Below are 16306 nucleotides of genomic sequence, written 5' to 3'. Positions count from 1 at the left end.
CAAACATGGCACTAATTCCTCAAAGCATCATCTGCAGTGGTGACACAATCCAGATGCCCAAGAAGAAGCAGATTCAACATGAATGTGAATAATGCCATGGGAATTGCACTGAGCAGGGATACATCCTTCTGCAGTAGCCAATGCAGGCCTTGCACAAAACAGGCCTAATAGCTGAGCATCACTCTTCAGCTTTAAACACTCCTTGCCCTGGGGCTCTTCTGAGTGCTTCATTTCTCAGGTATCAATAAACATTAGAGAAATAGCATGCTGAACAAGAACAGAACTCTGGTTTTGCATGCCAAAATAGTAGTCAAAAGCATAAATACATTTTGTTAAGAACAACTCTAATTCCAGGGTTTCCTTACATGGTTTATAGATTACTACAGAAAAAAATTGATGACATCAGTAGAGGAATGCAAAATTTGACCTTCAGCTAGACAATGATTGGCATTGACTGTAATTCTCCATGAGATTTCACATAATCAACATGCTGATGCATGTGGGGAGAGTACATAATCAGTTGCTCTTGATCACAGACCATTTTGCCTGATAAAAAATCCAGCACTGGCTTTCAAGAGTATAAGAGCTGTGAAAATTGCAACTAGAAACTGAAGTCATGGGGAAAATAGCAAAGGAAAGTTGGAAAATATACTATTTGAACTTGAAAGAAATAATACAATCCCACAAGGTTTATAAGCTTCAGACTGAGAAGAGATTATTGATTTAATCCAGTGGTTTGGTCTATGGGTGTTTGTCACAAATTTGCAGAATAGATTTATCATCTTTGACTTCTACCATCATACCAGACAGATGCAGTCCCTTCCCAAACCACTCTTTGTTTTATTCAGCAGTTCTTGGGGACCCTACAAATACGTCAGAGCTAAAGACAGACATCAGTTCCAGATGGTAACAGTCAGGCTGGGAAACAGTCCTGCTCCTTCTCCATCAAACATTTAAAAAGGAGTATCACAGTTATAAATATATCTACTTATTAATCCTGTTTGATTTTACATCCTTGTAATGATCTAGTCAGTTATTCTGCATAAATTCATGCAGTTTCTCCTATGATGTATATCATCAACAAACGTTACCTAGGCATTACCAAAAGCAGGGCATTGCCAAACTGTACACTTGCACGTGTAAATTCAGGGGCTGCACATAAGCAGTTAATAATTGATTCAGCTCATTTTTCAATATTCATGTGCAGTTGCAATAACTGCATAGGCAAAGGGATACAGAGACTAGAAAAAAATCTGGCCTTCATTAATAATATGGCAATCATTATGGTTAAATAGACATTTTTAGGACAGAACAAGAAGTTGAGACAATTGCCAATACAAATAAATAAGTCTTGCACCCTTTACAGCAATTAACAAAGTTCCAAAGTTAAGGAATAACAGTTTAACAGTAATAGTTAAGGAAAAACAGATTTTTTTTTTAAGTGCTGATTAGTTACAATTAGAATTTCCCATTCAACAGACAAGAGTTTCAGAAGGAAAAAGTAGTAAAACCTCAGCTCAAAAGGAAAGCTTGTGGTTCTTCCAGCTGCATAAACAAACTTCCCACTCTAAGTTTTACGAAGACCATGGATGCTATGCCACACAGTTCAGCACTCACAGGCATAAGTTCAGAATCAGCATTATGAAAGCTTTATATTTGTATACTAAATTTTGTGACTGTATTAAATGTGAAACTCAGCTGAGCTCAAGGTTCAATACAAATGGTTGACAAATTGAGAAAAAGCTGTATAAATCAAAATAACTTTCCTCAGTAACAATATATTCTTTGTGAAATGCTTGATATGAAGAAAGGGAAAGATGAAAATGTCTCCCTCACCACCCTGCAATGTGTTGGATTTGTGAAAGAGTGGATCAGGTCATCAAAAAGTGTGTAGAGTAGCTGTTCACAGAGCAGTTAAAGCAAAAAGAAAGGCACCTGTCAGTTTGAATTCAAATAGGATTTTTCTTCCTCTGGTCAACAAACAGGGGTTGTCAATCAAAACTCCTTCACACTCCCAACAGCTTCAACCAACTTACTTGCTGCTCTGATCATATATGTACATAGTACATTTTAATAAGAAAAGTGTCCCTGTTTCCTCTCTAGTATAGAAGAAAGAATTTGAGCCATGTTAAAAGGACTCCTAATCAAATAATCTTTCTAAAATAATTAAAAAGTACAAAAGTCAACAGAAACTTCCATTTTAGTAACCTTCAGCTTGCACTTCAGTATAAACTTAAAATGACCCATTTTCCAGCCCAGATGTATAATACCTTCACAGTCCCCATGAGGAACTCCAAAAAGAGCAGATATAACTGTATGGCAAAATGGCAAAACAGTTTGAATAAGAATTTCTGTGCTGAATGTGTAAACAAAAGCAACTTAGAAAACATGGCGAAATCGTGCACCTTTGCAAGAAAAACCAACATTCTTTTTTGGTTATACACACATATGTAGGGAAGGAGGGCATTTCAGCTGGCCCTTTTTAAAATTATTCGTTGTTGCACACACATATTTTTAGTTCTATAAAAGGTCAGTCTTCTTCTGATTCCACAACACTTGCTTGTGGAGTAAAGAAGAGTCCCATGAATATGCAGACACACACCCCTGTAACACTTCAGTCACTGTGCATTAATGTGTGTTCTCTGTATATTTCAAAGTCAAACAAATAATACCTGTCATGAACATGAATTTCTAATATCTTCTATATTTCATTTTAAATGAAATGTCAAAATGATGGAAAATATTTTCTAGAAAGCTGCAAAGGGCAGTGTCTGGTAAGAAGCTGCAATATGCAATTCTGCACTAGTGCAAAACATCATTAAAGGGACACTGCCACAAATTGAATCAGATTTTTTAAATCCTTATTTTACTTACCTTTGTCAATCCTTACACAAACATTTCTAAGAACAGAAATCTGTAATTCTGGTTCATCATTCTTCAATTACAAGAGCCAGCTAGATTTCCCTACAGCTAAGAAAATGGATGCCAGTTTATAATTTTTCCTTTGTTATGCAGTATCATGTTGACACAATATTTACAAAACACACTGAGCTGGAAGCCAAGTTTGGATGGGTGGTGTTTGCAAAAGATTGATTTTTCTGGCTCTGACACCTGGCATGCATAGAAATGCTTTTTATACATTTATTCACCAATATTGGTTCAGCTGATTAAGCACCAAGGAAGTCTTAATCAGTTTATGTGGATATTCCAGTCACTCACATTCAAAACCTAAGCTGCCTTTTACATCCACAAACCAGGCCCAGCAGCTGTCCTCAGCTCACTGACATCTTTCTCCTGTCCTTGGCAATCCCACCTTCCCCAGAGCACTCAGGTTGCATTTTCTGTAATCACTCCACACCCATATGTTCCCTCTCTCAGCTCACACACAGCACACTGTGCTCTGCCAGGGGATCCTTGTTAATCCACCGAGTTCATCTTTCACTAGATTAGCTGTGTTCATAAAAAGAGAAGTCATTAAGGCAAGTGACATAATTTTATCATCAGCCACAGAATGCAGAAGAGTGGGGTTTGGTGGTTTTCCTGGGGGTAAAGTATTGGTTTTTTAATGTTGGCAGAGTCTTAATTTCTTTCACCATTGTTATTTCAGACTTGTGAACCATCCAAACACAGTTCACAGAGATGAAAAGATAAATCTTGGGAAAAAGAGAAAGCATTGATTTTCAGGCAGCAAATGAATCTCTAATGTCCATACTACCTTCACTGTGATCTCTAGCAGATAAATTATTAATGCAAGTGTATGAACATCATTTTGTTGTGATTAGATTTCACTTAAATTTTAATTTAAAAAAAGTCACAGGGGATTGAAGAAGCAGTCACATAAGATAAGTGAGTCAGTCAAAGTTTTATTTTTCATGTTTGTGTGCTGGGATTATCTGGAATCTTATCATTCATGCAGCAAATTACCAAGAACTACATTAAAAATGTGTATAGCCATTTTCATTTTTAAAAGATTCAAGACTATAAATAATTAAATGGGTGAGACATCTGTTATTTATGAGCTGAAATGACAGTTTTAATTTAGTTCTTCGTTTAGCTGAGCCTGACGTATTCAGACTAAGTAAGAGGAAACAGGAAATATTTTTAAATGACATCTCTCAGAGTTTAGAACTTCCAAGAGTGCAAATCACACACTTGGGTTTTTTGTTTGTTATGGTTTCTTTCCAGATCCATCAAAAAAACACTCTTCATTTTTGACCTAGCATTGCATATTCATGAGGATTCTGATGACAAGGTAGATCAACCACAGTGGCTTCACAAAATAAATCAGCCACGTTACTTCTCTGTAAACATTCAGGAGACAAATTGTTTATTTAACACATGGACACCAGTCAGACATGTTGCTCAAACTACAACACTGTTATGAAGCAGATATTTCCCATACTTTTCCCTTTTATTTCTCTCTACTACCATACTAGTAGAATATTTATTGTTGTGAATCAAAATATTCCCTGTGAGAAAACGGAGGGCTCAGAAAACTCTGTAGCAAGGTCTGCACAGAGCTGGCTGTGTCAGATGAAAAAAAAAGGTGCCCATCTCCCCCTTGCCAGCTTTGGTCTGGGGAGGAAATCTTGGCTTGTTCTAAAACTTTTGCTTTTCTCTCTCTTTCATTTTATGCTTGTTTTTGATTTTGCTTTTGTTTTAATAAAAAGTTTAGATACCATGAAATTATTCTTTAGGAACAGATCTTTAATGATTCTCCCTCATCATTGATTGTTGAAACTAGTATCTCATATGTCTGCTAACTTTGAAAGACAAGGGAATGGGCACAAATTATAGATTTACGATTCAAAGGATTTTTGCAGGTTTCAGTGAACAAAACAAAAAGTGTCAAACGATTAGAATGTAAAAGGTTTTTTTTTTTTGTAAAAAATAAATATTTTTTTGTGATTGCAGCTATTTTTCAATACTCCAGCTTCAAACAAATTATACAGCCCCCAAAGCCAAAGGACCCAGAAATCAGAGCTCTGAAAGTAAATAAACTGAAAATAGATGCAATTATTTGTATAAATCTATCATTACAATTAACTTCAGATCTAGTTTACCTCGGAAATGACTGTCCCCATTCTCTGTCTGAGAAAAGCAGATTCAGAGCTAAAGGGTATCACAGGGGGTGGGGAGGGAAATTCTGCTGAGACAGAAGTTTTCCAATAGGGAGGAATGTCACAATTCTTCTCAAACTGAGGAGAATGAGCTCTTGGCTTCCATGTGATCAACCTGGGACAGAACTGCTTTTCAGAGTTGTTGGACATAAACAGTTTTCACTGAAATTCGTCAAAGTTATCACTGCTCTGAGAGAAAGGGTTCATGGCACATGTTGAATGACAGAGGCTGATGGAAAAAAAAACCAACTGGAAAAAGGCCTAAGTCTAGAGACTTGTAATAACGAGCTATTTTTTATTACATCAGTCATGAGAGGCTGGAAAGGAGAATATTCCAGCTGATCTCATAAAAGACTTTATCTGTCCCTCTGAACATAGCAATTCTTAAATCCTAGGTCATCACTGATGCAACATTACTGCCGTGTCTAGAACCTGCAGTAACTTTTTTTGATATCTTATTGTTTCACAGAGGAACAACTATATATTCAGAATCTCAGGGTAATATAACCTTCCCAATGTTACACAACTGTATTGTTTATTTTTGGTGAAGCAGATAGAAAATCAAAGCCTCAAGGTTTTCTTTCCTCACCTGCTACAATGCAAGGAAAAAAGCATTTCAAAAACCTGTATATTTTACATCTTATCTTTTAAACAAGAAAAGGCAAAACAAAGTAATAGTGACATTTCACTCCTGCAGAAGAAAGAGGAAAAAAAAAAATATCTTTCTCAGCATCTTATCTTATTTCTCATTGGTCATTTCCCATTTATTTACTAGGAAAAAATTGAAAAGTGTTGGGGTTTTTTCACACACAGACAGGAAAGAAAAAGAAAAAACACCCAGCAAAAATAAGGTGGGGAAGGAATCCATTAATCCATTATTTTTCCACTGGAAGATTAGCTTGGCTATTAAAAAAATATCACAACAAATTTTCACATAACAAAAACAATTACCTTACTCTCCCCCCCAACATGTGGCAGTTGAGATACGTATTAAAAGGGAATCAGAAGAAGGTAGCAGGTGTTGAGGAGCATTCAGGCCAAAGACACCTGCTGTAGATGTCAAGAAAATTGAGAGAAATTAGGGACATCTAAGAGGACAAACACAGGTGAAAGCTCGAAAAGTAACAGGGTGCCGGGTGAAAAAATAAACAGTGCTAATCAGACAGATGAAATTAAAGGCTTGCAGATAAGCACTGCTGAGATGCCCACCCCATGAGTATAATCATTTGTAGCCACAGAAATAAACTTCAGAAGTTGCAGCCTGATGTAAATATCATCATATACATCCTATAACATCCTAAAAAGCTGTATGAGTTCATTTCAAATCCAACTTTTTTCTTTATTTTCTGTAAGAGGAAACTAATATATGTCCTGAAAACAGTGAATAAAAGATAAGCACATAAGCAGGACTGGCACAAAATAGCCTATTACAAGGTACCATTTAAGAGCATCTGGAAATCAGATGTCAAGTGGATAGCTTTGAGTGATGAGAGAAGCACCTGCTCCAATGCCACCAAGGGGCAGCTGTTTCAGCTGCAGAGCTGTGGACTCTGATCTGCAGAAATGTACTTCGTCTGGAAAACACTTTCTATTTAGGTGTACTTGAAATAGGGATTTATTTTTAAAGGTCATACATTAATAAAGTACAATTTTACTTTTGTGAGTAAAATTTTGTCAGGAAAAACTAAAAGATAGGAAGAGTAGGAATCATGTATGAAACTGCCAATAGCAATGCATCTCATAGTTCTGAAGCAAAAGAAGGAACACATGCAAACTGAACCAAGAGAATTGTTCTTTACAAGAGGGGGACCAACGCCACGCTTGTTCAGTGTGGGCAGGGCCCAGTGTTTGTCTGTAACACTGGGCAGGTCGATGGAGGCATTGAGAAGATGTGCCTTGCCAGTCAAGCACCCAGTGGCCTCTGTGTCCCTCAGGGCTGCAGCAGCACCAAGGGAGGACAAGTCCTGCTCCCTCAGGAGCCCCAGCTGAGGCTCTGCACGGCTGGTACCGCCTGCTTGGGCACATTCCCCCAGCCAGTCTGGGGGAAACACACTGCTGGCACTGAGGAAAGGACACAGAGGGAATATTTGCTGTCATTTACCAGCCCAAGGACAGCAACTAATTAAAAGAGTTTTGAGAGTTTAGGGCACTGAAAATCAAATGCAGAAACATGCTCAGATTATTAAGAAAAATTGCCATCATAGAAGATACTGACTGACCGTGACATCAAAGAAAGAGGCAGACAGGTTCTGAAAAGGGGAAAGATCTGCTCTGCAAACAGATCCAACATTCAGCACCTGAAGGAGGCATCTCAGTTTACCACTATCTGGAACAAGGTACCCGTCATGTGTTGCAGAGATTCACAAAGGTTCCTTCACTCTCTTGAATACCAAGCCATTTCTGCAGAAAAATATTTGGGCATCATAAAAAACATTGCCAGATCTAAAAGCAGGTGTATTTTTAATTCAGGTATACATTGTATATTAAAAGTATCAAAAACTGTTCAAGGGGAACTAAAAGTTTTAAAGTTTACAGCAAGCTCACTTTCTTAAAAACTCCCAACACCTAAAATAATGTAAATAGTATTAATTTTAAAGCAGATAAATGGAATACTCCATTATCATCAACACTGATTTCATACTAAAAATTAAGGGAAAGCATGTTAAAAAAACCACGTAGTTAATCTACCTTTCACTTGTTGTCTTCGTAATGTACCACTGAAAGAGCTTAAATACTAGCATGACCTTTGTAAAGTTCAAGGATTCTGTAGCTGTATTATGGTTAAAGTAATTAAAACAATGTACTGAATACCTTTTATCTACAGATTAGTGCTACAAAAAGAGTTCATCAAAACTTGCCAATTTTGCTTCCCCACCTAAAGAAGACAGAACAGAATGATTTTCCAAACTGAAGTCTGGAAAAAAATATGCCACTTCCAAAATAATATGAATCATAGTCTTTTCAGGAAAATAAAAGAAAAAAAACCAAGTTTTCAAAAACATTAGAATATTATGAGCTAACACAAAGGTTTTGAAGACAGTTTTGCCTCTAGTTCAGTTTCCATTTCATCATCAAATGTCAAAATATCAGATTTTGTCATTACAAATACAAATGTGAGATCTTGATTTTAATTACAGGATGTTGCTGTACAGTGAGTGCTAAGATGTGGATATCAGATAAAATAAATAAATAAAATTTAAAAATACAATAGCTTGTCTTTTTCTTTGTCAGGAAATGGCAGCAAAAGGACATAATGTATCCCAGTGCAATATCCCAGGTGTATCTTCTCCTGTACCTATACTACTGACATGTCAGGAAATCATGGAAAACATAACAAGGTATATGATCTCCTGTCCCAGTAATACTTAGTAGAATACCTTGAAAAAATAAATTGATATACACCAGAATGTCTTTCTAATCCACCCATACAATAGAAAGAATACATTTCCCATTCCATAACAATGTTTCTAAAATGGAAGAAAACAACTTGATAGGATTTTAGGTTAGTTGAGTTTTCAATTATTTTGATAGGAAGAAAGACAATCCAACTATAAGCTTTGACAGGATGAACAGCTCTGCATGTGTAAATCCTACTTCACCACAGTTGAAGTACATAAGTAACTATTTCCAAGTGATTGTGTGCAAAACAAAAGTAATAGAAATTTTCTATTCTCCTCCCACTTGCATAATAGCTGGCTGCATTTAATTGAAACCTTCTTTAAAACTTTTGAGCTGAGACTAATGGTGGCAGTTTTGAGACAGCAGAAGTTTTTTAAAATGTAGTTGATTGGATAAAAAGAGGGCTTTAATAAAAGACTGTTTGCAACATTAACTAGGGTGTTTACTGGTGCAGAAATACCAGAAATTATCAACATACATCTTTGCTCAGGTAGGCTGCAGATAAAACTTATGTGGCAAAAAAGGAAATTCTTCACTGGATTTCCACAAGTACAAGGTATATTATCCCAAAAGCTTCGTGTGAAAGGGAAAAATAACCCTTTTTTTTTTTTTTTTCCAAAAGCCACTTGGTTGAGTTCCCTGAAGCAGAGAAAAATGCCTGTAGATGTACAACAAAAAGTCAAAGGCAAATCTCAAACAAGTTAGAACTGTGTTAGCATTTCTCATGTGAGTTGTCCCAGGTGTTGTTCAGGCATGAAATAAAGGGTTTGTTGAGCACAGTAACAAGAAGTGATACTTCATTATAGGGTACCAGAAACAAAAATTTCTATATCATTCAGATATTTACAGTCATATCTGGGAAAAAAAAATAAAGAGATATTTGATGGAGAGACAACCTATCTCTGAAATAATTCGATAGTCTCTGAGTTAAGGTAAGACGTACTGAAAAATAAGAAATTTTAACATGTCCCAGTGCTTATAAAATACTGTTTGCAGGAGATGGAGGGCTAGATGCAGTAAAGAACTTAAGCTCAGAAGCCCAGAAGCCAGATTTTAACTTAGTACATAACCCTGTAACAGTCTTTCTGTTTTACTCAATGTTTTCAGCCCCACTATCAGGGCACATGGGACATGCACCTAAAAGCTCCTGAAACCCAGAAATTAGGCATCCCTTTGCCTTAGGAAGCCACCAAATGAGAAATTGAGGACGTTAGAGCTCTTTTTCAGTGTTTCATGGCATTTATCACCAGAAGGGTGATCTCAGTGTTCATGTTCCCCATGCACAGCACAGGCTGACACTGGCAAACCTGAGTGTGGCATCCTTGGCTGGGTTCCCAAACAGGCCCAGGGAAGTCCAAGCATGACTGGTGAAAAACACAGCGACACCAGCTAGAAGAGGAACTTTAACACACAACCAGCCCTCGCTGGCACATTGCAGGGAATGATGTGGGTCTCAGAAACATCAAAAATGGCACCAAACAAAAATTGGCATTTTCCCCACTTTTCCTACACCTGGCATCTTACACTGATTCTGTTGCATTTTAAATAACAGTCTTCCTGACTTTGAATATTCAAAGCATAAATAAATGTCTAAGAAATGAATAGAAATACTCAGGCTTTCCTTATTTTTAGAAAATACTTAATAGAAATAAAAAAAGCCCAATGAAAAGAAGTATCAAAATCAAACAACCCCATAAAAAAAAATACCCAAAACCTACAACTGCTTCATTGTCTACAAATAAACCACACAGAGAAAATACCTGTCATTTTCAAGCTTCTTCCCTTGGATTTCTAGCACTGAGAACCCACTTTAGAGGTATATTTCTGTAGCACAATGATGCTTATTCAACTATTAAGTTAATCAGTGGTATTTGTTCCCTCTGGATATGGTTTTGAAAATATTTTTTAATCCAAGCTTTCTTTTCAGGATTGCAGTCAAGACTGGAGGCAAAACAAAATTAACTCTAATTGAACTTGATCTACCAAATTGCATGACTCAGCACTTTAGATACTAAAAATTCATCCATGGAAAAGTACAAAGCACTCCCAAATGCCTGACAAGACCTGCTTTTCTTACTTGACAAGCTGAGTCTGAAAAAACTCTTAATGGATTCATAGCAGTGAGGACAGGGAGTTAAGGATCCATTTATATGGGAGCTGATCCAAGCAGCACTTCTACACATAATAGCAGAGTCTCAGCCTCCGTGAGAGCATCAGTGCAGTGCTGCACTCAGGGTAACAGGTCCTGCTAAACTCTGCAAAATGCATCACCTGCACAGCTCCCCACTGCAAGAGAAACCTGCTTCATACAGTCCAGAGATATTTATCTAGCTTGGCTAAAAAGTATAAAAAAGCCATCCAAAAATGTTGCATCCTGGGTCTTGTGGGATGTGGTAAACTACTGCAACCTCCAGAATTTTGGTCATAATGCCCTTTCAATTGTGGCACACATGACCACAGAAAGATCAGTTCCTTAGGTGATGAATACTCAAAACAATGCAGGGAAAACTTTACCTGTAGTTGCCCACTACAGGTATGGATTATATAGCATTAATTACATGCAGCTGGCAAGAGACTGATTTGCGGCATTTCAGGGAGAGCCCCTACAATATCAGCCCTTCATTCCATCCAGATAATAAACTCTTTCATGCTAATCAGCTGAGGTTTGCTTTCTGTTTATATATAATTTTGCACGTTCGATCCCTTCATTTAAACTCTCAGTGTTATTGCATATAGTAAGGACCAGTAATAACAACTAAAGACGCAGCAATTTTGAAAAAAAAATCTAAAAAAATAACTTGAAGATATTTAACCTTTTCTGCTTATGAAGAAAAATCCCAATATAAGACTGCTGATTTCATACCTTGTGACTAACCAGGGAAAGGGAGTGGAAAGGATGTGCATGCTATGATTCTTTAAAAAACATGACCCAGGTCCTGCCTAGCCAGATACAGGAATATACTGGACTCCATAACTCCAAGAAGCAGCTGCCCACATTTAAAATCTTTGAGTAACACAGGTATGTAAAACAACTGAACTTCTGGAGCAAAATACGCACCCCACCCTACCCCCCCCACCCCCGTCTGAGTGTCCCTGATATGCGAAAAAACCAGCAAAGCATTTCCACAGAGATGCTGAACTCCAGACTGCACAGGTCAGCCTGCTCCAGTCCCGAGTTCTGTGACCTTACACAGCTGCTGTGGTATGGATGACTGCAAATCATTACAGAGTAATAGAGCTCCAAGGGAAGGACCAGCTCTCTGCGCTGCTGTGTGCATCTCTGGAGAGAGTGAACTGACACCCGATAGAATGGGAATCAATACATACCTGACACAAGCAATGTACATAAATTATAGATGAAGGATCATTTAAATACATTCAAACAGCACAGTTATCCCTTCAGATGCACTTGAAATGCAGATCTTGTTATATGAAAATTGGTTTGTGATACATAATTGTACAGGGAACCTTTTTTCAACAAAGGCAGGTCACATTACAGGCTCTGGGATGAGCAAAAGACCAGCTGCTTCAGAGATACAATACTATCAGACTAAGAATACTGTTAGGTATTTCCTACAGTTCCAGTTCCTTTACATGAACTGTAATTTACCTTAAGGTATTGATAACCTTCACCAAAGTGTTTCTTGCTTAGTGATTCTGCCCCATTCATTGCCTGCTTCTATTTCCATGTTTCTGCTCTTTTGATCACTTGCATCATGCTGAAGGCATGACTAAGAACATTATTCATCTGTTGTCCACCCCTTAGTTCAAGGACCTGATCTAAATAAAGGCACGCATCATTTTCATCTTACTTACAGCACATATAAACCAGAATAATTCCTCCCAGAACAATTCCTCAGCCACATCTCTCATCTTCAGCAGCACTATGCTGATTTACACTATTTAAGCATCCAGTCTGTGAGCTCTATATAAGCCCAAGAGAAAAATCAAGGCCCCAGGAGATCTGTTCTTTCTGAGATGCCAGTGAGAAATGAACTGAAGCAGTCCATTTGTCATAAGCAAACTTTGTTTTTCATCTTTATCCACCTCTATCACACATTTTTCATTCACTCATCACTTGTTTCTCTTCTCTTCTTTAGATGCTCACTTAGGAACACGAGAAAGAGCAATCCAGTTTGATTCAGAGGTATTCTCCCTCAGATAAACAAGGAGTGGGCACTCGCAAGAATAGCAAACTATCCGAGTTCATTTTGCAACAAGTACCAAGGAATAAGTTATTACTCCAGAGACAATTCAAGCTAAACCCCAAGAGCTGCTATTTCAAACATAGATTAGTTTAACTTTATTTTGTCATATGCAAGGTATGGACAACTTCACATGGTAACCAGTGAGCTATAAAACTGATTAGCACTAATTTGGTCACTAACCAAAAATGTTAGGTCAGTGAGGGAAATACCAAAATAAAAGGATTTTTATCTTTAAACTTCTCTGAAATATCTTTCCTTCTGTTCCATGTATATAATATAGTCACAGCTTGTATGAAGAAACTGCAGAAAGAGGCTCTTGCACAGGTAATCCAGCACACTAAGGAGAGAAAACTTGCAAGAGCGACTGAAAAAGTTTTGTACCAGCAAATACATTTTTATCACTGAGACCACACCTAGATTTTCTCACAAAGTTAATCCTTTTCTCGAGGAATACAATTTGATAGCCTGTCCCTAACATAGCTCTTGCAGTCAAAATTACTTCATTCATACTTTACTACCTCCAAGCTTTTAATACCTATTCAGCCATATCCAAAAGTGAAATATCCCATTAAAAATATGATCAAGCAATTCTACTGAAAAACTTACATTACCCTCACTGTAAAAATCATGACTAGTTTGAATTTAAGCTAAGCAAAATTGCTCTGCTCACAACAATGTAACAATGAGAGTCCATGAGAACAAGACTCAATTGGTACCAAGAGTTTTACTCTTTACAAAATGGCAAAAAGCAGCTAGAAATGTGCTAAACCTTCTCATCCCTGAACATTCCTGTAGAACAGAGGAAATCCCTGGCTAGCACAGAGCTCCTTCTACAGCCAGCACATGTGGTAGTTTGGGAAATACCCGTAGTGCAGTTTCTGCAGCTGCCAAGAGCACCAGGCAAGGACAGAATTAGTGCAAGAAAATGGGCTGTTAAACTGGTTACAGAGTGCGCAGCCTGCCTGGAGCTCTGTGCTGCCACACAGCTGTAACTGAGAATTCAGATAAATTAATACACATTTCAGTCACCACAGCCACACATACACAAATTGGATCCTTTTGGTCCCAAGTACACACAAATGCAGCACATCAGGAGCTGTTTAATTGTTCAGAATATAGGCTAGCACATAGCGTGAGCCCTTTCCAGTCCACGTGTGGTCCTCTCAAGAATCACTCAGTGCACAAGAGCAGAGGATGAGGTCAAAATAAAATAACATGGACTTCACAAGGTCTTCAGCCCAGCATCTTTCCCAGAGGGAACAGGGGAGCATCTGTTCTAGCCAAGGGCAGTCCACAAAATGCCTGTTCTCGCTCCCAATTGCCTTGGGTGGTAGTGTGGCAGCCCCTTCTGTCCAGCCACGTTGGCCACAGGAACCATTCGCATTTCCCCATTCTGCAGCCCTACCCTTCACTTTCCCTCTGGGAGAGCAGGAATGGGACTAACAGAGGGGGAAACTGTTCCTGGGATTATTTACAGAATTACTCTATAACATGCATTTTTAAAAGGAGGTGCATGTGGGTGCATTTTCTTTGTGCAGGATGAGAAATTAGTTACATAATAGAAACCCACAGAGCAGGGAAGGCACAAAGTATCAATAAAGGACACTGAAGTTCACTTGAATTGAGGTGATGGGTCTGCACTGTCAGCTGGCAGTCAGAGGTGTTCGTGTCTCCTGACAACAGAGACAGCAAGGGCTACATGTAACCTCTCTGGAGCAATATTTGATGTGACTGGTGGACATTTAGCTAAATGTTCATTATGCCTTCTTAGCCAAGACTTCAGAATGCAAATGCCAGGTACTGTATCTCACAGCAGATCAAGCTGGAAATTGTATCTCTCCATTAATTAAACAGCCAAAACACAGAAAAAATATTCTAGATCAGGCTACAGTGCAGATTTTTATGTACAGATGAAGCACACAAAACATGAAAACACATGCAGATGATAACTAGAACAAAACTGCCAGAGTTTAATTGGTTGGCAGTCAGTGTGACTAGGCAGAAATAGCTGCAGATTGTTCTGTATTGTGCAAGAAATGAAAGCAGCAAAAAAAAGTAAAATATTTACAAAACAAAAGAGCAGCAACATTTCCAGCCATAACTGTAAATCTGGATATAGTAATTTATTAGTAACAGTAAAAAAATTAATTGAATGATAAGAATTTCAATACCAATAATGACAACATACTGAAAATTCAGAGGAAAGCACGTAAAGCCTCACAAAGAACAACAAAATTTTACCCTGACCTCAGTATTTTTCCCTCACATAGCACACTGGTGTAAAAGAATGACAATGCAGTCACACCTTTACACACAACTTCCTGCCATGAATGCCAATGTTTGCAGTGCAGCCAGGATTTTATTCTAGGTTTAGTGGAGCTGTGTGTAAGGAAAGAGAGAGATTGTGAGATCAAATGATGAACTCAACAAGCCCGGGCATGAGTTCCTGGGCTTAAATAAAAGCTTGGAGGTCAGAGAAGAAAAGAGAAGGAGAGAGGCAGGGCTATCCATCTTCTTCAAGTACTACCAAGGCATTCAGGCTACTTCTGCTTCCTGGCAAAGCCTACCAAATATTTAAGGAAGCACTAAGGATGCTAAAAAGTACATTTCCCCTTTACTTCCTTCCTTTCCTCCTGCCTTCCCTCAAATGGTTGCTATTTCACTATCTTCACCTTTTGTTTTACTTTCCCTTTAAATTTGTTAGTGCAGATTGGTTCTGCTCTGCCTTGCCAAAGAGCATTCAGGCCAAGCTTGACTCGGCATGAGTCTATCCTCTTGATAAGAAGGCTGACTAAAATCAGAAAAAATCCTCATTGCATAAAGAAAGAGAATCACTGGTAAAGCCAGTTTCAAATCCAAACTACTCATGAATAGAGCAAATATTTTTGACCAAAGAAAGAAAAACATTCTGCATGGACTAAGAATGAAAATACTATGTCAAATATTTAAATTGATCTGGTATTTTAAACAAGGTTCCAAACTTCAATTAAATAAAACAAAACACTGCTGTTGATTAAAGCAATTTTAAACCTTATAAAGTACAAAATCAATTTTATACTTATCCACTAACAAAAATTACACTTCCCACAAGTGAACTTTGCAAATCACTGCTGGAATATAGCATACAGAACCCAAAAAGCTGTACAACTTCTTTTATCAATCATATGAGGTGCCCACACACTGAGGGTGATTTTGTCATTAGAATCCAGTCAGCTGTTACATTACATAAAACAATACAGGGTTTTTTTCTGAAATAAGTTTGCAAATACTAAGAATTCAAAGAGAAAGGGATTTTGGTACTCTACATGTCCTCCAGTTGAACTTCAGATATCACTGGTCTGGCGCTACATTAAAATAAACTCTTATGTTTCCTTACCTTTTCTTCATCTTATTAACAAGTTTGATTTTCCTATCATTTCTACCTAAATAGAGTTTCTTTGAGATTAATAACCAATATTTCCTACAATTACACCTCAATAACATCTACAAGGGACATTTTGCTTTAATTTTTAAAGATCATGGTCTGGCCAAGAGAACCTTCAATCTAGTACCTACCTACTTCAAGTGAAAATAAATGGA

This window comes from Vidua chalybeata, chromosome 13 (genome assembly GCF_026979565.1).
Source record: "Vidua chalybeata isolate OUT-0048 chromosome 13, bVidCha1 merged haplotype, whole genome shotgun sequence".
NCBI classification, from domain to species: domain Eukaryota; kingdom Metazoa; phylum Chordata; class Aves; order Passeriformes; family Viduidae; genus Vidua; species Vidua chalybeata.
The sequence above is the reverse complement of the archived record's forward strand: the minus strand, read 5'-3'. Positions refer to the sequence as shown.